The sequence below is a fragment of the Kogia breviceps genome, chromosome 19 (genome assembly GCF_026419965.1).
Source record: "Kogia breviceps isolate mKogBre1 chromosome 19, mKogBre1 haplotype 1, whole genome shotgun sequence".
Taxonomy (NCBI): Eukaryota; Metazoa; Chordata; class Mammalia; order Artiodactyla; family Physeteridae; genus Kogia; species Kogia breviceps.
This window is the reverse complement of record NC_081328.1, coordinates 1,591,492-1,615,013: the sequence shown is the minus strand read 5'-3', so window position 1 is coordinate 1,615,013 and position 23,522 is coordinate 1,591,492. Positions and strand designations below refer to the sequence as shown.

Genomic DNA, 23,522 nt, shown 5'->3' with positions numbered 1-23,522 from the left:
TGCACCAGAGCCCCAGGGGCCAGAAGACGGGTGCACTGGGAAGGTGAGCTCTTCGTGAGCCGCCCACGTGCCACGCCCTCTTCCCCGACGTGTCCCTGGTCCCTGGAACGACCTGCCTCCTCCTGCCGCCTCCCGGCACTGCCGCTGCACCGGCTCCTTCTCGTCAGCTTAGCGCTCGCCTCCTCAGGACCGCGCGTCCCTCCTCACGTCACCGCTTTCCACGAGCGGCGGAGCCCCTCTCTCCGTGGGACAGCCTCCTGCTTATGCCCCGTCTGTCTGCCCCCACCAGCGAGCGCCGGGCCCTGGCCCTCTTCGCCGCTGCGTCCTCGGCGCCGAGGACGGAGCCCGACCCCGGGAGCGCTCTGACGTGCGCTGAGTGCATGAACGCAGAAGGAAAGAAGGGAGAACAGCACCCCTGCCCCCCCACTCAGACACCAGGGTGCACACCTTGGGATCTCTGTCACTCGGGGCAGAACAGCTGCTCTGCTCACCAAACGTGCAAAACCAAACTACGTGGTTCAAAGTTCACGGCGCCAGACCCGAGGACAGAGACGGACAAGCCTGTGCCGAGCACGCCCCGAGGGGAGCGGAGGCCCCGAAGCCCCGCCAGCCTGGGCTCCGGGGCAGCGGCCTGGGCCGCGTGTGAGGCGAGGACGGACGTCTCCGGTCCAGCCACAGGGACCTACACCCTGCCTTTCCAGCGGTGGCCGGCGGCCAGGGGACGCAGTGAGGGCGGCCACTGCTCAGCGCGGCGTGACGGGTCCAGACACCTGCTTGCTGTCGGCTGTGCCAAGCTGAGCGTGTCCCTGAGCGTCTTCTCAGCAGCCCCCCGAGGACAGCCTGGAGACAGCGTCCGCGGCAGGGGGACAGGCCTACAGAAGCTCCAAGGGCCCAGGGAGAACGCGCTGGAAAAAGGGTGCCTGACCGCACGCACAACCTTTAAACGCGGGCTCCGGCTCCAGCTCTTCTCCTGCGTGGCCGGCCTTTCCAAGCGAGGTCCCAGGCGTGCTAACGCTCCGGTACTAGCAGTCATCGTAAGAGGACAGGCTTGGAATGGAAACCGAAAATAGCAGAGGCTCTCTAAACAGAAACTGGAGAATCCTGACTGAGCCCTCGCTGTACGCCACGCGTACCTACTCCCTGAACCTTGTAAGAAGTCTACGGGGAGTAATTATTCTTCTTACCCTCATTTCCTGGGCGAGGAAGTCGAGGCACAGACAGGTTAAGTAACTGGCCTAAGCTACAGGCCAGCAAGTGGTAGGACCAGGATTTGATCCCATACCGCTCTGGCTCCTGGTCCCACCCTCTTAATCTCTATTCTTCTTCAGACAAATCCAGTGCTCAAAGTCACAAGAACAATGAATTTCTCCTCACTGAATCTGGAGCCCTAGAAGGGCCCCTCCTGTCTAGGTGCTGAAGAGGCCAAAAGATGGCAGAGAAGTAACTGTTTTCCTACCCCCTGTTCAGCTGGCCACAGGTCATCCTGTCCAGCTCACCAAACCAAGCGGGCAGGAGCAAAGATGCTGGAACTGGAAGGGGCCCAGCCCCCGCCCACGTGCGGACACCAGTTCTGAGTGGTGTGGTGCTGTCCCGGGATCGGACCCTGGCGTTCCCAGCTCCTTCCAGTATAGCCCACAAAAGAAGGGGGCCTTTAAACACTCTCCCAAGAAAGCTTCACCCTGGGACATGTCAGGTCCCACAGAGGGCAACACGACGAAATCCGGCAGGGTAGGAACCTCAGGTACCAAAGACTCCAAAACGATTTAAAAATTAGCCCTTCTGGAGGACTTCCCTGGTGGCACAGTGGTTAAGAATCCACCTGCCAATGCAGGAGTCACGGGTTCTAGTCCTGGTGCGGGAAGATCCCACATGCCGCGGAGCAACTGAGCCCACGTGCCATAACTACTGAGCCCGCATGCCACAACTACTGAAGCCCGTGTGCCACAACTACTGAAGCCCGCATGCCTAGAGCCCGTGCTCCACAAGAGAAGCCACCGCGACGAGAAACCCGCGCACCTCAACAAAGAGTAGCTCCTGCTTAATGCAACTAGAGAAACCCCACGCGCAGCAACGAAGACCCAACACAGCCAAAAATAAATAAATACATAAATTTATTTTTTTTAAAAAATTAGCCTTTCAGAACTCACACCCTTAAGAAACGGTACCTCTTTGGCTATAACCGTGTCTGTCTTCTGCTAAATCAGCCACACGGGGTGTAACACCCCGAGAACGCAGATTATTCCTTCAAAACAGCCGTCATCTGAAACACCACCAGGAAAAACCGGGTCTCGGAGATGAAAGGTAAGCTTCCTCTTTTGGTTCAGAATAAAAGTGCAACTCCCTCCTTCCTCTCTGCTGGAGACCTGCCCAGGGCGTTACTCTGCAACACTCACCGGGGTCTCAAATGTCACGGCCGGCCCAGAAAAGGCGCACCCGCCCGAAGCTCTTCCTGCCGCTCCTCTGTCCTCGTAAGTGTTTGTGACATGCTGTTGGGCATAGACAAAAGCAGAAGCGCCAACCACATGTGGGGCACAGACGAGGCACCCCTGTCACCCAGGCCCCTCCCCCCTCCCCCACCCCCCAGCAAACAGCTCGGGTTCTGAGTTCCTCTGCCCCTTGCTTTTTAAAAACGAAAATGATCTTACCACACATGTCGTACCACTGCCACAACCTGCTCGGGCGTCAGTGCTACGTGTCTGAGGCTCGTCCACACATGTGGCTGCGGGGCTGGGGCGGCTCATCCGCGTCCCTGCTGTATGGAAGCTGCCCGTGCTCACGTGTAACACTCTCCCCACCCACTCTCCTGTCCGTGGACACCTAGACCGGGTTCACCTCTTTGCCATCGTGAACACTGTTGGTGTGTGCACATGTGTCCCCTGGGACCCGTGCACCAAGTGTTCTGGACCACGTTCCTGGGAACAGAACTACCCCACCGGGTGTACAAGTGTCCTCTGACCTGTATTTTTAAAACACTTTTGCTCTTATAACATCACTTCATCATCACAGCGCAGAGAGAGACGAACGGTTTAGCTGATGCTAGACTCAACAAGCACTTCTCACACACTCGGTGCTTGAAGACCGATGCTCACGGGGAAGCAAACGTGTGACCCGGCTCCTCGTCTGGGTCGGGACGTCCGCGCAACCAAGGCAGAGCCGCGGGAGGATGGAGGGGAGGGGACCGCCGGGCACGAGGGAGATGGTGATGGGGCACGGGGACGCCTGCGGGCCGCGCTCGGCGCGCTAAGGAACCCGGACCTGCCGACCTCGGTCACTCAGCTTCCAGACTTCTGCCAAATCCTCCAATAACAGTAATAATGGTGAACACTCACAGGGCGTCTCCAAAGTGCCAGGTGCTGTCTTAGGAATCCTCTCCTTCATTCTTATTGTAAGCTGCACTATTGTTTGCTTAATATTTTTCTTCAAATCAATTTCCTTTTTTGGGGGGGGGTTACTCCTTACGGCTTGTGGGATCTTAGCTCCAGGACCAGGGATCGAACCCAGGCCCTAGGCAGTAAAACTGCTAGGTCCTAACCACCTGGACCGCCAGGGAAGTCCCTAAATCAGTTTACTTTTAAACTCAAATACCTGCATTAAGTAATAACCTACATGAAATCAGGTATCACTGTTACGGCATTTGGGAGAGGGGTTGTTTTTCTATTGTTTTGTTTTTATATTTCTATTTGTTTTTAGAGAGATAAAATTCACCATTTTAAAGTGTACAATTCACACTCAATTTAGCACCCTGACAGTGCTGGAAACCGTGGCCGTGGTATGCGTTCTCGCCCCTCCAAGGAGACCCTGCATGTCACCACCCACTCCTTTCACCCAGAGCCCGGCAGGCAACCAGCAGCCCGCTTTCTGTCTCTGTGGATTCACCTATTCTGGACATTTCACATACATGAAATCACACAGTATGTGGCCTTTGTGTCTGGCTCCTTTCACTTAGCATATTTTAAAGGTTCATTTACACTGCACTATCCAACAGCACTTCATTCTTTTTTATGGAGGAGTCATTTTCCATCGTATGGACAGACCACATTTTATTTACCCACTTGTCAGCTGGAGGACACCTGGGTTGTTTCCATTTCTTGGCCGTTATGCGTAACGCTGCTGTGAACTCTGCGGACAAGTTTTTGTGTGGACGCGTGTGTTCAGTTCTCCCGGGCAGATACCAAGGAGCAGGGCTGCTGGGTCACGTGGCAGCTCTCTGTTTAACTTTCTGAGGAACCGCCGAAGGCACCATGGCATTTTGTAGATAAAAAACTATTAAGATGAGTAACGTTTAACTGCTACCACTTAAAATTATTTTAAGATACACTGCTGCAGTCAAAGCTACTGGAGTGGGTTTGCGCCGCGGAGGCGGGGCTTCTGCAGTCCTGATGGAGCCGCCGCAGGCTAACTGCGGGGCGGGGGCGGCAGGAAGCCCGCGGACGCCCACACCAGAGGCCGGCGGGAACGGCAGGGACACAGAGGCACCTTTAACAGGATGTCACGGTGCAGAGGGCGCGCCGGTTTCAGGAGAAGGAAAGAGGCGGAGAAGGTAGTTCTGTTTCAGACGAGCGTAGCCGGAGGTGCTGGCAGGACAAGCACGGAGGATGGAGACGGCCAGGGGCAGCTGGGGCCGAGGGTGGGCGGGGCGCTGGAGGCGCCCAGGAGAGCAGGGGTGAGGGCACACGTCAAGAGGAGGCAAGTGGCCATCAGTGAAGTCCAAGAAGGGCCCGGAGCGGGGCAGAGACACAGGAGAACCATCCAGTGCAGGGACGCCAGGGCTGAGGGTCTCAGGGAGCCGTTGTCACTGACAGGGACGCCGGGAGTGCAGAGGATGTGTCAAGAAGCCAGCCTCAGGCTGGGAGAGCTGCACGCGTCCTAGTTACGCCGACCCACAGCCCAGACACCCCTGTGTGGGAGCGCACGGCCCGCCCAGGCCTGCTGCGTGGAGGCCGCGGCCCCCGCGGCAGGACACTGAGCCCGGCGCCACCACCTCCCCTTCCCTGAGCGCCCCCGCCCGCCGCGGCCGGCTTCCGGCCCTCCCCCGCCTCTCCCTCCTTCCTCCCCCGACCTCTGGACGGCGGGCTCTCGGGGGACAGAGGCCCCGACTGTCTGCACACTGGGCTGCCTCACAGGGCCTGGCGCGGAGCCGGGCACACATCTGCCGCGGGAAGGAACGACTCGACCCCACCTGCTCACACGCCGCCCCGGATCTTGGCGGCTCTCCCCACCCTCACCTGACGCCCAAGTGCAGGACCCACAGACGTCCTGCGGAGCAGGACACACGGCCTACGATACTGCTGGGGTTTACAAACAACAGCTGGCCGGAGCGGAAAGATGGCTGGCCCCAGCGTCACGGGGGGTCACCTCCTCCGGGAGGCGCAGTGGCGGCCTTCGAGGCCCCACAGATGACGACCTGAAAAAGCCGCGTGGACGGAGGTGGAACCCTCCGCCCCTCCGACGGGGTCCGCAGCGCGCCTCTGCCGGACCCTCCTCGGCCCCGCAGTCCCGCGCCACACCCTCCAGGAGAGGCCGAGGTCGGGCAAGGCGGGCGCCGAGTCCGTTTCACACTAAGTGAACAAGCAGAAATAAACCGCGGTTTCCATACCGTATGATTCTTTCAAATTCTTAAAAGATTAGAAGTATGCTTTTAAATGTCAAAACACAAAAGCCAAAAAGAAATTAAAGTTATTTTCCTTTCGGTTTTATCTCCATCAGCCAAATGCTTTTGTTCAAACAATGTTTACATTGCCTTTGTGCTACTCTGTTTAGAACAATAATAATAAAGGAGTGCGCTTCCACCACGGACGATGGCGCATACACAGGTCTGTCCAGAAAACGATGCACTTTAGGGGAGAGGTGTCTACTTGCCCCAGAATACTCACTGGCCACCAGCCTCCTCCTCCCTCAGCCAGCCCGGGGTCACCAGGGGGAGGACAGGGCGGTCCTTCGGCACATCCGTGCTTCCCAGGGAAGATGGACCAAGACCCGGGGAGGCCAGGCCCGATCACTCAGTGACCTCAGGCTCCACTGCTGCGGCCAAACTCACCCAAGGTGACCGCTGCTTTTCATAACAGCCCACTGTGTGCCACATCCCGCAAAGGAGGCATTTTACAGGCGAGAAGCGAGGGTGGGTGAGCTCTGCGCTCCCCGTGCTGAGCCCCAGCGCCTGCCGGGAAAGCTCAGGGAGCCCGGTCCTCAGCCCAGGAGCCTAACGGTCCTTCCATGAGGCTGCCCTTGTCCTCTCCAAGACCACCACACACTTCTACGCTGCTCCTTGGAAGACTCGAGGTCTCTCCACCAACCAGCTTTCAAGGCGGACCCATCAGTGGCAAGTAATTCTCACCCTGGAGCTCCACCTCGCTGGTGACCCCTCCAGACAGGATCCTTCCCCTGGGTCTCAGATGCCCGCTTCCCCTCTCTGCAGTCATTAGTTCTGTGCACCAAACGTTTCTAGTCCGCAGCTTCCAGGGCCTGGGACAGAACTGGACAGAACTGCGTTCCCCACCCCCTTCTGGGTCAACCACAGCCCTGGCCAGTAAAATGTGGCAGAAGTGACGTGTGTCGCTTTGGGTCCAGCACTTTAGAGGCCAGTGTGCACTTCTCCACGTTCCTTCCCCGGCGTGGGGGTGGTGCAGGCCTGTGTCTCTACCCAAGAGAAAGGACACGGTGCCCACGGAGCTCACAGCAGCATTGCTCGTAACAGCCAGAAAGTGGAGAAAGCTTCCCTTCAACAGATGAATGGGTCAACAGAATAATAAAACGTGGTATATCCGTACAGTGGAACAGCACGCAGCCTGAACGCGTAAGGAGGTGCAGGCAGCTGCGTCCACACAGTGAAGCGTGAAAACACGCCGAGGGAAGCACACACACAAGCCCGCACACCGCTGCATTTCTACGAGCCGTCCAGAACAGGCAAGCTGAGACCGACAGCGGCCAGAGGCTGGGGGACGAGGGGGAAGGGGGTGACTGCTTAATGGGTACAGGGTTTCCTTTGGGGGTGATGAAATATTCTAAAGTAAGATGACACAGATGGTTGCACGACGCTAAATACACTAAAAGCTTTTGAACTATATATTTCAAATGAGTGAACCTTATTGTGTGGTACATAAGTCACGTATCTATAAAACACACCCTGGACACGCAGCCTCCGCTGCCAGAGGGCCACTGCTACCACAGGAGGGGCTGGCTGTTGTCACAGCCCACGCCCACACAGTTGCAAACACATCCACAGCACTGTATGCTCATGCTGAAAACCTGTCTGTGGCCAATTAACTTAAAGTCCTGGAAGGAAGCCAAGGTCACGGTTCTGTCCCAATAGGACCAGACTCCACCCCAAGCCACAGTCTGAATCTTTAAGAAGAGATGGGGGGAGGGGTACTAAAAAGAATCTGGCTAGGGCTTCCCTGGTGGCGAAGTGGTTGAGAGTCTGCCTGCCAATTCAGGGGACACGGGTTCGAGCCCCGGTCTGGGAAGATCCCACGTGCTGCGGAGCGGCTGGGCCCGTGAGCCGTGGCCGCTGAGCCTGCGTGTACGGAGCCTGTGCTCTGCAACGGGAGAGGCCACAGCGGTGAGAGGCCGGCATACAGCGGAAAAAAAAAAAAAAAAAAAAAGAATCTGGCTAGATTAGAATAATTCCTAGCCTGAAAAAATATTCACATGGACTTCCCTGGTGGTCCAGTGGTAAAGAACCCATGCACCACAACTACAGAGGCCACATGCCCTAGAGCCTGTGTGCCACAACTAGAGAAGAGAAAAACCTGCATGCCACAGCTAGAGAGAAGCCCAAGCGCCCCAACGAAGAGCCCGCGTGCCGCAATGAAAGATCCCGCATGCCGCAACTAAGACCCGAGGCAGCCAAAAACAAATAAATAAATAATAAAATTTTTAAAAATATTTATAGCTCATTACACAATGAACCAACCTTCCAAAAATATAAAGAACTCACAGAAATTGAGAAGTAAGCAACCAATAACTCAAGAGAAAAATGGGAAAAGAACTGTCCAAAAAAAAATGTAAGTGGTCCCTAAGTATATGAAATGATCAGCTCACATTTCAGAAAAATGCAAATTAAAGCTACCTCCAGGGCTTCCCTGGCAGCGCAGTGGTTAAGAATCCACCTGCCAATGCAGGGGACAGAGGTTCGAGTCCTGGTCCAGGAAGATCCCACATGCCACGGAGCAACTAAGCCCATGTACCACAACTAACTTAGCCTGCGCTCTAGAGCCCACGAGCCACAACTACTGAGCCCACGGGCCACAACTACTGAAGCCCGTGTGCCTAGAGCCCGTGCTCTGCAACAGGAGAAGCCACCACAATGAGAAGCCCGCGCACCACAACGAAGAGTAGCCCCCACTCGCTGCAACTAGAGAAAGCCTGCGCACAGCAACAAAGACCCAATGCAGCCAAAAATAAATAAATCAAAATAAATAAATCAAAAAAGAAAAACAAGTACATTGAGATACTCTTGACACCTGTCAGGATGGCAAAAATCCAAATGTTTGACTCTACCTTCTGCTGGTGAGGCCGAGGGGAAACGGGCTAGTGGGAGGGCAGGGCGTGATAACCCCCGCGGACGGCTTTGGCAAAATCTATCAAAACGACAACTGTGTATTACTCTCGGACCCAGCCCTGTCCCTGGGGAATGCTACCTGCAGATCCACCTGCTTACATGCGGAAGGACACAGAGGTAAGATCGATCCTCTCAGGAATGTTATGTAACAGCACGTGGGGAACAGCCGGAAGCTGCCGTATGGGGGATGGGATTTAAAACAGCACAGGAGGCCAGCATCACGGCACTGCGCTCAGAGAGGACACGGCTCTCCACGTAGCGACATGGAAAGCCTCTAGGCTGCGCTGCAAGTAAAAGAGCAAGGGGTAGAATGTGTACAGGGTGCCATCTCTGATTTAACAGAAAGGGAGAAATAAGAATGTAAATTTGCTTTTGCTTTATTTGCATAAAAAACACTGGAAGGCTATTCAGGTACTAAAAGGGGGTGCTGTTAGGGAGAAGTGGGTGGGGCAGGGGAGGTCAGGGGTAAAGGGTAGGATTGCTCAGAACGTACTTTAACACCTTCTCAGTTCACAGCTCTGTGGACGTACCCCCTATTCAAAAGCGCATATATTTAAGAAAAATAAGTCCCATCCTCATTTAGCCACAGGTCCCTTGGCCCGCGCTGGGACAGCACCAGCGCAGGCACCAGCCGGGCTGCGTCCCCCCCACCCCTCCGTGAGCTGTCAGCCCTCCACCGCCAGCCGGGGCAGCTGGAGGGCCCACAGGCTCGCGTCTCTCCCTTCCCGCCCTCAGCGTCCACAAGCCCACGCGACCCGCTCCCCCCCGTCCGGCTGCTTGGAACGGTCCTTCTCCCCACTCTCCCCCGCGTGGCCCAGTCTGGCCTCGCCCACGACCACGTGCGGCGCCTGTGTCCTCCACACCTGCCCCCTGCCGGGCGCCGCCAGATGCGGCCCCTGGCTGCAAAGTGCTCGCGTGGACACGGATGGCGCCCCGGGCAGGAGCCTCGGGGCCAGGCAGGGGCGGCGTGCGGGCAGAGCCCGCTCCCAGCAGGACAGCTCTGACCGCAGCCCGCGGGCGCAGAGAGGGGCGCTCGGGGTCGGCCCTGGAGGCCAGCGACAGAACTGCACCCTCCCACGGGCCCTCCCTCGGCCTCAGTGAAAGTGAGAGAGACACAGAGCCGCAGGGGTAGGGAGAGGCCCTCAGAGGACGACAGCTCTGGTCTGGGAACTCCCCTCTGAAGTGACCTGGTGCTCAGAAGACACCACACCAATGGGGGCTGTGCTCCCCCCCGTCACCTCCTGCGAGGAGAGACACCTTAGGGTGACCAACTCCAGATTACATTCTGTGAGCCACGCGGGGCAGGTTTTTTTCCTTTAAATCTCATTTCTGAGAGCTTGATTCAGAAGCAGGGTGCTAAAGAAGTGGTTTTCTTAAAGAAGACAGTATCTGTTTCCCTCTTCCTAGTCTGAAACCAATTTTCTTTTTCTTGCCTTGCAGCGGCCCTTAAGTTTCAGCTGCAAGGGTTTCTCCACCACCCGCCGGCTGCCAGAGCGGCGCAGAGCTCAGGTCGATGCACGCGGCCGTGAGTCAAGTGCGCCGGCCCCCCCTCCCCCGGCGCTACGCTGGCCCCCGCGTGGCGGGAGGCCTTCCTGCGGTGACTCTGTGACCAGCCAGGCGGGCAGGGAAGTGGGGACCTCTCCCCAGCGCGGCAGAGCGGCTCACGGGGCCTCTGGCTGCGCACCGGCTGCATCCACGCCACGGGCCCCAGAGGGAACTCACTCAGCACTGACCTGTCCCGGGTCACCCTGAAGTGACCCGCGGACACACAGCCCGGACTGCAGCAGCGGGAGCCCGGGAGCCTCTGGCAAACACACTCCTGAGGAACTGGCCCGTCTTCTGTCCTGGAGACTCCCGAGAGGAGACGCACGAGCAGGTTCCTTCAGAAACACCAGAACGACGAGGCCCGGAAGCTGCTCTCGAAGACACAGCACCCGGCAGCCCGGCCCTGGATGTCACACAGTCCCACTCTCTGATCTACATCATAAAGGGGAACCTGGGCCCAGAGAGCAGCGGCCCGGCCTGTGTTGGGCTCCTCTGTCCAGCCCTGAAGCCCTCCTCCCCACCAGGCGGCCGCGCCTACACACCCCATCCCTCCCCCCCTCCCCGTCAGGGTGCCCTCCTCCCCCCAACATCCGACTGCTGAATACGCCCCTCGTTCCCCACAGCCTCTCCCTCCCGCCCTCCAGACCCCACCACCCACAGCAGGGGAGGAGGGGACAAACCACGGGGGGCAGCTGGCCTCTTCCCAGCGTGGCCATTCGAGGGTAAGCTCTGTGCCGCCCCGTGACGGTCACACAGGCCACAGAGACCCCTGGGCACTAAACAAAGAGCGACTCAGAGAAAATAAACCAAAATATTAATAGCGATCACAGTGACAAGGCTGTTCTAGTTTGGTCCTTTCTACTTATACGAACTTTCCAAATTTTCTTCCATGACCATTAAAACAGGCGCCCTAAACATTCCTCCTGAGACGTGGTACGGAAGAGACACCCCGCTGGGGAACCCTGTACTGTATCGTCTATTCCGGTAGAGCTCACTTTAGTCTTTGGAAACTACTCATAATCAGATGGTAAAGAGGAAAAAAAGCTTCCAAGATTTTTGTTCAAAGTTAAAAGAACTAGATGAAAAAAACCTGGGTTTTTTTGGAGGGAGGGGGAAGAAATAATAAAAGGTTTGGTTTGGTTTGTTTAAAGAAACATTTGTTTCTATTCCTTCAAATGTTAAAACCTACTTAACACCTTGCAGTCAGGTTAGATAGTGATTTCTTGTGCTACTTACTTTATTCTTTTCTTTTGCCAATAAAGTATATTTTTTAAATCAAGAAAGAATGTATTTTCTTTCATAATTTCTTGTTTCTCTTTAAAGCAGGGAGAGTGCCCCTCTGACGCACAGGTGGGATCAGATTCGTTGCGAAGACCGTGTTTTAAATGCTCTCCTTATACACTGGGTCGTTTCTAGAACTACATTCTATGGCAAAAGGAGAAGAAGGCGTGCTCCCAACACCAGGACCGGAACCACCTATGACGTGGCCAAGGGTCCCTGTGCACCCAACACATCAGCCCTTGACCCACACTCCGCAGCTGGGCTGCCCACCGACTCCTCGCCGGAAATCACCTCCTACCAGGAATCAGCGCCCACGTATACACCATGCTACCGAATCAATGAACTGTCCAGCCGACCGCCAGGAACGTAGGCAGCCATCCTGAGCTCAGCATGTGGTCACGAAGACGCAAGGGCTCCGACTCTGACCATCTCACTGAGGAACACGAGGAGAGGCGCCGACCCCCGCGCCAGTGGCTCCCGTGAGAACACCCAGTCTGTCCCCGTCCCTCGGGGGGCGAGTGCCACACCTGCCCAGCACTCCCCTCACCACCGAGCTCAGAGAGGCCACCGTCGACCCCCAGACCCGCGGCTGTGGCCACTCAGGTCGGGAGGGGCAGGGCCTGTCCTCGGACGGCAGCCTGCTGAGCGGGCCTCGAGGCCACGCGGGTCTGGGCGCCCCGAGCACGACGCTGCGCGCGGTGCGCTTCCCCGATCCGTGTGTCACGCTCAGCAGGGAGCTCCTTTAAACGTGTGCGTGAAAATCAAACCGAGTCAAGAGTAAGTCACCCTCCTGCCCCTCATAGATGACATTTTCTTTTCGATCCACACACCACCTCACCCCATGTCAAATTAAGTACTGCTGAGTTTTTACACTTTAAAATGGTTACCACGGTAAATTTTATGTTATATGTATTCTACAAAAAAAAAAAAAAAAAACGAAAATAGCAAAATTCTCATTGTTTTGGCTTAACAGAAGTGCTAATAAAATTCAACCCACGTCAAGATTTTGTATAAAGATGATCGTTACACTACAACTGAAAAAAACAGCTTCAAACTCACAGAGCAAGAACATGAGAATTAGGATGGCTGCTGGTCAGTCCTCACATAAAAATAAGTTTCCAAAGAGTCCACACCTGTGAGCGATACACGTGGAGGCACTTATCAATGAAGGCAAGTCTGGGAGTTGCTTTGAAATAATCTGGGGGCAGCAGAGAGGGGGAAGAGCCTAGACTAAAACAGTCAAAGCTGAGTGATGGGGGTTCACGGAACTCCTCTATTCCTATAAGTTGGAAATCCTCCATAACAGTAAGCCTTGCTTTGTTTTCAAGCAAATTTCCAAAGAGCTCTGACCTGCTGGATCATATTCTGCATAGACAAAAGAACCAGGTGCCCCTAAGCTGTCAAGCCCCAGGGGCTCAACCCGGCCAGCACCCTCCACCTGGGCCCCACAGCACGGGGTCACGTGGCCACAGGAGGCCACGCAAAGGGCTCCCCGAAAACAACCAGAGCCCCAGGTCAGACCACTGGGCAGCAGCACGCGGAGGCGTCCGTTCCGGTCCTTCACACGCCACCCCACACGCCATCTGGGCCTCCGAACTGCCTGCCCCGATTCAGCTGTCAGCTGGGGTCCAGGCGACGCCCGCAAACACGGGAAGCTTTCACTGAATGCCTTTGCCAGAGCCCCAGCACCTCGCAGCGCTGCAGCCGGAGCTCGCCTCCAGGCCAGGGCCCGGGGAGCAGCGCGCTGCCAGACCTCCCTCCCGAGATGCAGGAGGAGGCTGATACTTGTCTCTCCTCCTCCCTCTTCTAGAACGAGGTCTGCAGCGGAGGCAAGGCAGGTATCTCCCCCTCCACCTCATCCCCCGTCGGATCCCCAGTGTCTGGGAAAGCACGTGGCACACAGCAGATGTTCAACTAAATGCCGCTGTGTCGTCCTGACTCGATGGATACGGCTCTGAAGGTGCACTGGTAAGACTTGCTTTTCACAAACGCCAATGCAAGAGATAGGATGGAAGACACCAGCATGTACCAGCGTTGGGTGCCAGAAAAGCCGGGGACAGGAGACGAGGAGTTACGGCACAAACAATACCGCCTAAAATAGCACCAGAGATGCCCTGGACCGTAGAGCCGGGGTGGCGGGGGGCGTGGAGAGGAGGGAGGGGGGTGTGTGCCGGGCAGAGGAGGGGACAGGGTGTGGAGGTGGGGGAGGGGAGCCTCGCAGGGACAAGGAAGGGGACACGGCAGAGGAAGGTAGGAAGCTCCACCACCCTGAGCACGGGCCTGCCAGGACGGGACTCTGTGTGAGGCCTTGGGTCCCCAGAGCAGGGCCCACGCAACGAAGGGAGACGAGTGGGCACCACGGGAGCGGTGGGGGCTGCGAAGAGCTGGCGAACGCAACCCCATCCAGAGCTGGCGCCGACCCTGGCACTGACCCAGTGTTGCCAGGCAACAGTGCAGGCCCCCGGCTGCCAAGCGCTCTGATTTGTCAACGAAGCCGCAAGTCTGGACTGCTATGTAAGATCTCCTGATTTTCACGTTAGCGTCGGGGTAGACAGAGTAATGGCCCCCAAAGACGCCCAGTCCTGATCCAGTTACGCGGCAAAGGGCAGTTACAGGAGCAGGGGCGGTTAAGGTTTCTAATCAGCTGACGGCAGGGGGAGCGTCCTGTATGGTCCAGGGGCTCCGTGAAACCTCAGGGGACCTTAAAGTACAAGTGGGAGGCAGAAGAGCCCGTGTCCGAGTGGGGCGGTGTGCGAGGGACGGGCCTGGCTGCTGCGGGCTTTGAAGAGAGAAGGGAGCACAAGCCGCAGGCGGTGGGCGGCTCGGGCGCCGGAAAAGGCCGGGGACGGGGCTCCCCCAGAGCCTCCAGAAGCAGCCAGCCCTGCCCGCGCCGTGCCCTTAGCCCCTCAGAGCCGTGGGGACTTCTGACGCATACAACCGTGTTGCTTTAAGCCACTGCGCGTGCGGTCGTTTGTCACAGCAGCCACGGGAAACCAACAGAGCCACCAAGTTTAATTTTCAGCAAGAGGCACGGTACGACCCCGACAGAAAGCACCGGTGGGCGGGATCGGGCACCTGACACACAGCAGCCTCTCACACGCACCCCAAGGTACGGCCGGGCTCCCTCACCTTCACAGTCTGGTCACAAAGGTCTCCAGCGGTTTCCGGGAAACAGAGCAGCTTGGCTGTCAGGAGGCCTTTCCCCGGGGGACCCCTCACCACGCGAGAGGGAGCTGCCTCGGCCATCCCCCCGCCCCCCGCCCCGGGACCTGAGGAAGCAGCCTCCGGTACAGGTGGGGTGGCTGAGAACCCTCTCCAACCCCACCTGCTGCGGCCCAAGAAAGGAGTGCGGACGTTTCGGGTCCCCGGCCCGCCCCGGCACCACAGCAATGCCATCCCCTTCGCCGGCCTCCAACCACAGAGGGCCTCTTGTCGCAGGAGCCCTTTCAGCCCCCCAGGTGCGGACAGAGCGGAGCCGCTCTGAGCTCGCGGGGCCCAGCCGCTCACTGCCAAGACCGCGTGAGCAGCACGGCGGGCTCCCAGCCCACTCCCGCCGCCTGGGGCCCTCTGTCCCCCAGAGCTCCGGCTCTTCTTCCAGGACTCGACTATGTACCATTTCCTCTCTGACACCCAGGTGCCCTCGCAGCGTCTGACGCCGCTTTCTAAACGTCTCTCTCTTGGGGCTGACGCTGCTTGTGCCACGTCAGGAGCCACTCTCTGCAGACCATCAGCTACATGGAAGGCAGGAACTTACTTTTTTTAAAAATTGAAGTAGAGTTGATTTACAATATCGCGTTAGTTTCAGGGGGACAGCACAGTGATTCAGGTGTGTGTGTGTGTGTGTGTGTGTGTGTGTGTGTGTGTACTTTTTCAGATTATTTTCCCTTACAGGTTATTACAAAATATTGAGTATAGTTTCCTGTGCTACAAAGTAGGTCCTTGTTGGTTATTTATTTTATATACAGTCGTGTGTATATATTACTCCCAAACTCCTAATTTATCCCTCCCAGGAACTTACATCTTGTATGTATTCCCAACCTGTAGTGCATAACATGTATGTGTTCAATAAACATTGAATAAAGACTGAATGAACTGGACTGTAAACTAATCTTTTCTGGAAATACCATAAATGATGATATTGTGGTATGTGTTAAATACACCAGGTAAAACCTCACTTCTGATCTTTAATCAATAAAGTGAATCTATCTAAATTAGGAGCCCTAAATTACAACTACCTTTCCTGTAGTTACTTTAAAGCAACGCAGTCTTACATTTTACAAGGAGTGTCTGCTGCAGTCATTACAACCAGGGGTGCAGGAAGGAACCTGGCTCCCAGGCTGGACCGGGCAGCTAAGGACCGGTGGCGCCTGCTCCACAGACGTGGCGAGGAGCCAGGCTGAAGGAGGTCACCAGACTGGTGGGGGCCCGCAGTCTCTGCTCCTGCCCTCACCTTGTTGACACTCTGCTAACCCAGCCCCACCTTCCCAAGGGGGCTCAAAGGCAGGCGGCCCGCGGGTCTTCACTCCCATCCTCCCCTGGCACATCCCACCTAGCCTGCCCCCTGCCCTCCCCTGCCCAGCAGCTCAGGCCCCAGCACCCCACACCTCATGACCGCAAAGGCCTCCTGCTCTCCTCCAGACTCCTCCCACCTCCTAATCCCTGACACTCCCAGAAGCTCCCCGAGCACACAGTTCAGCCTCTCAGCCCACACAAAGCATCAGAATCAGCTGAAGCACTTCTAAAAAACGACTGGCTCCCACTCCACGCTCTGGGGTGGGGCCCCATCACAGGCATTTTGAAAAAGCTTTCCAGGCCATGCGATCTGCAGGTGCAGCCAAGGATATGAATCGCATCCACCTTCCCGGCCAGCAGGGAGGCCCCGAGGTCCTTGCCTCCCCCACTCGCTCTGACACACACCCCGGGGCTGGCTGCGGGGCTGGGGCCCATCCAGCCCCAGGAAGCCAGCCTGGCTTCCAGCTCACCCACAGGAGCTATGCCACATGGCAGGCCCCGCCGGAGGCCCCCTCGCTCGGGTCCCTACTGCCGCACCCCCCAGTCCCAAGGCTGTGGCCGCCTGGCCGCCTCGGTGCCCGCCGCTCTCAGCAGGCATTGGCCCAGCAGAGCTGCTTCCGGAGCCTGCGCCGCCCCCCCCCCCGCCCCTGCCAGGCACCCACCCACACCCGCGGCCTCTGCCTTCTTCTCCTGGACGCAGCTCCCTGTCCTGCCAGGTCCAGCTTCAATCCGACCTTCTCCCTGACTCTTCCAGACTTTTCTCCATTCCCAATTTCCTGACCAAGAATCAAAATCACAACTCAACAAACCCCCAGCTTCTGTCTCACTAACGTTAACTGTCTTCTCAGTTAGACTGCGTTCGAGTGGCGAGAGCCAGGGCACCTCTCGAACACCCAGCACTCTGACCCCGGAGACTGCGTGCCGCATACCCCAAGGCTGACGCTGGTCTCAAATGTCGGCCCTATTGTCAAGGAACTGCCCTTGATTTGATGCCCACACTTCTACATCAAACAACCGCCTCTCATAAAGTGGCCCCCAAATTATTTCTCTGACCATCCATTTCCCAAAGTTTTGGATCCAAAGTACACTCGTTACACCCCCATGACAGCTCTGGGTATCAAATGGGCACTCAGGGAGGACGTACTTTCAAATAAAAATGTGACTTCTCAGCCCGCCAGTATCCCTTTACTGCCATGACTTTGCGGGAGGGGGACACAGAGAAGGGGACAGACTCTGGATAGCAACTTTCACTCTCATGATTTAGTCACCGCAGAGTCTTAAAGAGTTTACAGAACAACAAATTCGAGTCCAAACCTCCCCGGCCTCCCAAGAGTGCAGGGCAGGTCCTGACACATAGCTGTCTATCACCCCTTGACTTGGGAGCTGCAGGCCATTTTCAAAGCTTGGGAAAGTGATCACACCCTAGCCTCGTCACCCATGGTACGACCAGAAAAATGACCCATTTGCTAGAAGTCATGCATTAACTGCCTGCTGAGGAAGGAGATACTTCATATTTTTATTTATACATAACGTTTTAAAACTATCGAGTTCTTCAGCATGAATTTGATCACATTTTAACAACAGCATTACCAGACCATTTTTTTAGTCCTAAATTCCCATGTGTCATGTTTACAGAACAAATGTGCAGAGCTTCACAATTAGAGTAAAAAGAAAGAGCCCCTTCTCTCAAAGCAATTTGGGCAATGATTTTAACACGGCTTTGCAAACACAGAAACCCTTACCAGCCACAAAGACTTCCTCCCGCAAGCCCAGCTGGGGCTCCCCCAGGGCCGTGCTCTACACACCCAGGCAGCTTTGGGTCTTAGAACTGACTTCTGCAGCCCTGGGCACGGAGGGGAGGTGTTGCCATAGAAACAGCTTCCTGAGCTCCAAACTCAGGCATGCATGGCACCGAATTCAGGTCCTGCCGGACACTGGGTGGGTGCATGTGAACAAGCCTGACCCCAGCTCTGCTCCCCTGCGAAACGCCTGCGGGGTTGCTGTGAGAGTGCAGTGAAGTAGTGGGAGCACCTGACGCGGCTGCGGGCCGAGGCCACGGAAATAGTGTGGTTTTCAATCTGACGCTGGTGGCGGCAATTGCCAGCTGGGGCACTGACTGGCTGTGTGGCCTAAGGCAGGCTGCTGAACCTCTCTGAGACTTAGTTTTTGCACAGGCAAAAAGAGCAGTGGTGACAGGCCTTGGAGGATCACAATGAAAATTAAATTAACTACTGGGCATAAAAGGAGACACTCAAAGACCATCGGGGCTCACACACACCCAGGTGTTTGGTTTTGACGGACAAGCTGATAATTACCTACTGGAGGAAACTGATTTTTTTTTCCAAACTCTAAACACCAAAGAATATGAAATCACTCGGAATTGTCGGAGGGAGAAGTGACTTCCGTTAGCACCAGTGGCCGCCCCAGTGGCCCCGTGGGAGTCTGCTCCGTGCCCAGCGCCACACCCTCTGCCCTTTCCCAGCTGCATTTCTAAAAGGCCTTGACAGTGAACGTCCCGCTTGAGGTGTGGGAATGAAGAGCCGGCTTTTCAAACAGGATACTGGATTTACGGCCTCTTTGAAGGGCACTGACATCTTACGTTCCCTTCGCGAAGGAAAACATCCCAGCTAACCCACAGGGTCACCACACCTGTGACCAGAGACCAATTACAATCACATAAGAACAAGTGAAGACACGGCTTTGAGAAAACCAAATTCCCTCCCCAAGGGCCATGGCGTCACCTGAGCGACGTACAGAAGCACCCCGGCGGCAGAAGGGGGCCGCTGTCGGGGAGCCTCGGCACAGCCGGCCGTCGAAGGCTCCCACGCGCCTTCTCACTCTGTCCTCGGGGCCACGGTTCCCAAATCTGGCCCCAGAACCAGCGGCATCAGTAACACCCGGTAACTGGCTGAAAATGCCCATTTTCGGGCCTCACTCCAGACCCGCTGAATCAGAAACTCCGGGGGAGGGGCCAGCGCTCTGAGCAATGCCGACGTGCACCAGCGTCTGAGAAAGACCATTAGTCTATCTGCAAAGTGGTTATTATTGGCCCTCTTTAGAAACAAGGAAACCAAAGCTCAGTGATTAAAGTGCCCGAAGCCATCCAGCCAGGAGGCCAGTCTGTGCCCACATCTGATTCCAAGGCTACCTGTCACATGGCCTTTGTAGCCAAACTATCTGTACCATTCGGCGTCCTCAGCTACAGAGCCACCGAGATGTGACGGTGACACTTCCTTAAGGGGGGGGGGGGGGGGAGTGAGAGGCGGGACGAAGCCGGCTCAGAAGTGATGAATTATAGACGCTTTTACATCCACATCCTGCACCAGCCCTGGAGGGTCAGCCACACCGCAGGGCGAGCCTGCTTCTCCCCGCCCCACTTGTTAGCTGGGCGCCATGACGGGGACACGGGTCCCTCCACTGACCTCTGCGCCCCAATTTCTACCACTGCTTTGACCAGAGAGAGCAAGAAGCGACCCTCTCTGTCTCTAAGGGCTGGCGCATTCCGCCCAGACCAGGACCAACAGGAAGGCCAGAGCAGCTCCAGCACCTGGGTGGGCCGGGGCTGAGTCACCAGAAGGAATCCCATGCACGTGAGGGGGGATTCTAACAGTGGCACAGATCTGCTTCAAAGGAGCCAGGCCAATTTTTAAAACCAAACCCTAAATTTTGCCTCGATCAAGCGGTCCACGAAACTCTTGATATTCGAACCTCAGTACCTTCACAGATCCTAAAGTTAGGAAAAAGACAGCCATCTCATTCACAACTCCCAACCTTCTAAATAAACTTGACGACTTTCGGATCACAAACTTATCCTACACTTTAAATGAGTCCTCATCATCACTGCTTCCTGCAGGGGCTGGTGGGGTAGCAGGGACCCAGGTTTGGTAACCACACAGACCTGACTTTGACTCCTGACTGGGCCAGTTCCTCAAAGGTTCCCTAACCTCTCTGGGCCTCAGTTTTTCCTTTCATGGATGGGTGACAATCCCTGTGTTACACGTGGATGTAAAGACAAAATGAAATTATGTTCAACAGCAACGACAAAGTCTGCTCAAACAGCTTTGTATTTCAAGACCTCAAAAACCTGAAGCCAGGTGTGGTCAAACAGCGCGTGGACAGATGCTGCCCAACCCGCCCTCTCAGCTCCACAGACACTCACTTCGCCGTGTTTGTTTTTCTAAGCTACTATTTTTAGACACCTGGAACAAGCTAACCGAGACCAAAGAAAATTCCATCGACAAACTTATCAGAAAGCTTGTCAATTTTCAAAAACTCAACAGGTGGGGATAAAGAGTCATTTCACAATGCATCTGACGAGAGCAAAACCTGTTCTCTCCCACCTCCGCAATCTTAATCAGGCCACCCCACAGCACTCCGTCCTCCTCCAACTCACAGCTGGGCTTAGAGAGAGTCTCTTCACCCCAGTACTCAGTTTCTCAGATGAGGTAACAGGTATCATGATATTTGGGGATCCAACAGACCTGTGTGAATCCCAGCCCCACCAGCTGTGGGCTGGGTGACCTCGAGCACAGGACTTATGCTGCTGGGCCTCGGTTTCCTCACCTGTAGAAGGGAGATAATACCCACGTGACTGACATAGGCCTGCTGGACCAACAGCAGCAGTTTGTGCAAGAGCAAGACAGCACAATGGAGGCTGCAGCAGGGACGGGTAAGCGTGTTCCCCGCCCGCCCCCAGGACTCCTTACACACCTCACATCTTCAGCGAGTGCCTGCCACGCACCAGAGACTGAGCTGGTGCTGGGGAAGGAAAGGCAGGGTGATCACCAGTCTCAAAGACGTCACGGTGTCACAAGAGCCCCAGATACACAGACAGCGTGCTAAGTGCTCCAAAAGAATGCCTGGGGTGGTGAGGCTCAGGGAGCAGAGCTGGAGGGGCCCAGACAGACACTGGTGGAGCTGGCTGGCGAAGGCTGGGCAGAAGATCTGTTTAAACAGAATGCTTGAGTGGAAAGCCCAGCAGACAAATGGGGGAGTAGGACTAGATAATTCCTCATATCCTCCCCGACTTCACTCCCCCAAATCCAAGCCCTTTGATTTCTCCAAGGCTCAGGGTCAACGGGTCCTCATGCCATAAAATGTCAACAGCCACATTCACCCACACCCCACCAATCCAACAGGAAGGTTCTGGAGAACAGTGAGAACAGCTCTCAGAAAGCTTTGAAAACTTTAACATGCTTCACAAGAGTGTGACAATGGGGGCTTCCCTGGGGGCGCAGCGGTTGAAAGTCCGCCTGCCGATGCAGGGGGCGCGGGTTCCTGCCCCGGTCCCGGAAGATCCCACATGCCGCAGAGCAACTAAGCCCGTGAGCCGCAACTACTGAGCCTGCGCTCTAGAGCTCACGAGCCACAACTACTGAGCCCACATGCCACAACTACTGAAGCCCACGTGCCTAGAGCCTGTGCTTTGCAATGAGAAGCCACCACCATGAGAAGCCCACGCACCGCAAGAAGAGTAGCCCCCGCTCGCCGCAGCAATGAACACCCAATGCAGCCAAAATTAAATAAATTTTTTTTAAAAACCTCAAGAAGCAAATAAGCTTTAAAAATGTAAAATAAAAATACAGATATTAAAAAAAAAATACAGATAAATATGAGAAGATCTTGGCAACTTCTCCAACACAATCACCTGTCCCAAACACAATCGCTGGAACAAGTACCATTCAGAAACCTGCAGGTCCTCTGGATGTTCATTTAAATACAGATGAACACTTAATTATCAGTGCAAATTCAATCACTGCTGTGTGGGATTGGGTATACGATTGGTCAGCACCTACCATCCATATCTAGAGCTATACAAGAAACACAAGTTTTCTGCCAAATCTTCATTATCCTACATAACTGGGGGAGCGCATGGACAATTAAAAACTAAAATTCACCTTCAATCATTTTAACCTCCTGTTCCAGGGCATTTCCTGGAGGTGGAAAGGAAGAACTCACACTTCTCATCTTTCCCTGTCCCTTTTCTTACGTGAACGTTGAAAAGAGGACGGGGATAACCCTGCACATCTCTTTTAAAAAAATCCTGAAACATCCCGGAGAGAGCCCTGGAACCCGAGCATCGAGTTCTGGCACTGACACTGTATCGCTTTGCGACCTTGGGCCAATCTCTCTGGGCCTCAGTTTCCCCCATCTGAACCCTCACGATGGTTAAGCCCCATCCTCCTTCCAGCACAGACTCAGATGCGTCCGCAGGGCAGCAAAACAGTGAAGGGCCCCAGACGGAGCCCCTGGGCGGAGGAATGGGTTTCCACAGGCCCCTGCCGGGGTTTCTGGGGGAGCGAGCTGCACCTCCCCCGCCCCCCCGCCAAGCCACCGGACCAACTCCGATCGCAAACAAAAATCTGTTGGCACGGACTCCTCTGGGAAGGGCCGGCCTCTCCCAAGGCGCTGGGCTCCTGGGGAGCCGCCCCACGGGGAGAGAGAGGAAGGGTCTCCTGGAAGACGCGGCCCCGCGCACCCACTCACCCACCCGACCAGGCCAGCAGAATCGCCGGGCGGGGTCTCTGCCATCCCACGCGTAACAAAAGGCAGCTGGAGCCTGGCTCCGCCGCCCCCGTCCCCGCTGGGCTGTGGGGCGGGGGCGGGGAGGGAGAACCTGGTCCCTGGGGAAGGGAGGGGACCCACGGCAGCCCAGAGAGGGACGGCCGGCATCCCAGACGGGGGATCCCTCCCCCGACTCCCGGAGGGAAGGGCCGCCTGGCCCGGGGAGGGGAGCAAAGTGCCCCGGGGAGGAGGCGCGGGGTTGTTCTAGGCTTAAAGGTAGACGGTGAGGCCTGGAGGGGCTCCCGGATCTCGGGTGGGAGGAGGGGGATCCCCAGGCTCCGAGAATATGAAAGGAAGAGCTCGCCGAGGGGAAATGCGGGGGGGGGGGGTCCCTGCAGCGGAATGAGGGATCCAGATGGGGAGGCGGCCGTGCTCCAACTCGTGAGGCGGGTAAAAAGGGGTCCCGCCTGAGGTGGAGACCCGGCTGGAGCTGCGAGGGTGCATGCTCTGGGGGACGGCTGAGGGGCAGCGCTCTGGGAGCGACCGCCCGGGAAGGGGCAGGGTCCGCGCCCTGGGCCCGCTCCGGCCCCCGAGCCCCGTGGCCCCAGCTCACCTGCGCTCCTCCGGGCCGACCCGGATGCGCGGCTGCAGCCGCCAGTAGCGTTGGGGAGGCGGGAGCGAGAGTACCCAGCGGAGCCGCCGGCGTTTCCAGCTCCGTTTGACACCCACACACCAGCCAACATGGCGGCCGGGAGGGGGCGCGCCGACTGCGTGCGCGCGCCCGCCGGCCCCGCCCCTCCGCCAGTCCAGGCCCCGCCCCGCGCTCCCGAGGCCCCTCCGCTCTGCCCAGCCAAGGCTCCGCCCCGTGTTCCCGAGGTCCCGCCCCTCCGCTCAGCCCAAGCCCCGCCTCGCGCTCCTGAGGCCCCGCCCCTCCGTCCAGCCCAGGCCACTCCCCGTGCCCTCTGGCCCCGCGCGGGGCATCCAACCCCGGCCCAGCCCGCCCAGACCCCTCGTTCCCTGACCGCAGGGCCTCCATCCGGGTACCCACGACCCCACGCAGACTACCCAGCCCTCCCACCACGTCCCACAGCCTATGCCCTAATACTCTATAAATAACCCC

At 56.7% G+C, this 23,522-nt stretch overlaps 1 protein-coding gene across 1 annotated transcript in view; it reads right to left on the bottom strand.

Annotated features, from left to right (window-relative positions):
- Positions 1-23,156, bottom strand: part of EPN2 (epsin 2) — a 64,226-nt gene extending 41,070 nt beyond the window's left edge. The window contains exon 1 of the mRNA XM_067021664.1: positions 23,016-23,156. The gene's annotated coding sequence lies outside the window, so the exon portion shown is untranslated. The remainder of the gene's footprint in view (positions 1-23,015) is intronic.
- Between the last annotated feature and the right edge of the window lie 366 nt (positions 23,157-23,522).